At 44.9% G+C, this 1235-nt stretch overlaps 1 long non-coding RNA gene across 1 annotated transcript in view; it reads left to right on the top strand.

Moving 5' to 3' along the window:
• Positions 1-722: 722 nt before the first annotated feature.
• Positions 723-1235, top strand: part of LOC108299145 — a 2929-nt gene continuing 2416 nt past the window's right edge. The window contains exon 1 of the long non-coding RNA XR_001822832.2: positions 723-832. This is a non-coding gene — a long non-coding RNA (uncharacterized LOC108299145). The remainder of the gene's footprint in view (positions 833-1235) is intronic.

A 1235-nucleotide genomic window follows, 5' to 3' on the forward strand; every position in this document is an offset into this window, starting at 1 on the left:
CACCACCATGCCCAGCTAATTTTTTGTATTTTTAGTAGAGACGGGGTTTCACCATGTTGACCAGGATGGTCTCGATCTCTTGACCTCGTGATCCGCCCGCCTCGGCCTCCCAAAGTGCTGGGATTACAGGCTTGAGCCACCGCGCCCGGCTTTTTTTTTTTTTCTTTGTGACTCCTTTTGTTTTTGCAGGGTCAGTTCACAGTATCAGCAGGGCAGTCAAAGCACACTTCTTTCTCTCTCTCTTTCTTTTTTTTTATTACTCTCTAATCCTTATTATTTTTGTTACGATCTCTAGAAAGGCAGCTAGTTAGGGAGTGAGGATCTATTTGAGTAAATCCCCGCATGTTTCTCAGTCACCACCCATCAACCTAATTGACACAGGCAGGGCTGTGCTGTCTGCAACACAGCTGGCGCCTCCAGCTGTGCCATCCATCACACTCAGGCACCCTGGAGTGCACATGCTCTGCTTCTGGTTGATTTTAAGTTCCCGATGCCTGAGCAGGCCTTGGGGAGGCAGTCCCGAGGAGTCAGAGTTGTTTGCTGTCGCATGTCAGACTCTGATCTGGGTGACTTGTGACATTCTGTCATTTGGTTGCCCTTTTCCCATGAAGGGTGTAGAGAATATGCACCCAGAAATGTCAGGCACTTTGCAGAGGTCTGTCTTGGCCATAAGAAAGCCAGATAAGAGTGCAGGTTCATTTATACATGTTTCTACTCATAGGAAAACAACTCACAAGGCAAAAAAGCACATCTCATGGATGGAACATGGTGAAGTGGTTACGAGAACAGACTTTGGAGCCAGACTGCCTGGGTTTGAATTGTGCAGTTTCAGGTAAGTTATTTAATTTCCTTGAGCCTCAGTTTCCTTGTAAACTGAGAGGGTAATAGCAGAGCCTACTTCATAGGGTTATGAGGATTATATGATTATTTAATTAAATGAGCGGTAAAGCACTTTGACATTAGTGTCTGAGAGATGAGAAGTATCACATAAGTGTTTATCAAATAGCACATAAAAATAAAGTGGTAGGTGGACATCATGGTACTTAACTGACTACCTCAGTTAAGATACGGTGAAATACACTCAGATGAAATCTTATGAAGTGTACTAGGGAAACTAGCCATTTTTTTTTTTTTTTGACGGAGTTTCACTCTTGTTACCCAGGCTGGAGTGCAATGGTGCGATCTCGGCTCACTGCAACCTCCGCCTCCCGGGTTCAGGCAATTCTCCTGCCTCA

This window comes from Cebus imitator, unplaced genomic scaffold (genome assembly GCF_001604975.1).
Source record: "Cebus imitator isolate Cc_AM_T3 unplaced genomic scaffold, Cebus_imitator-1.0 Scaffold2344, whole genome shotgun sequence".
NCBI lineage: Eukaryota > Metazoa > Chordata > Mammalia > Primates > Cebidae > Cebus > Cebus imitator.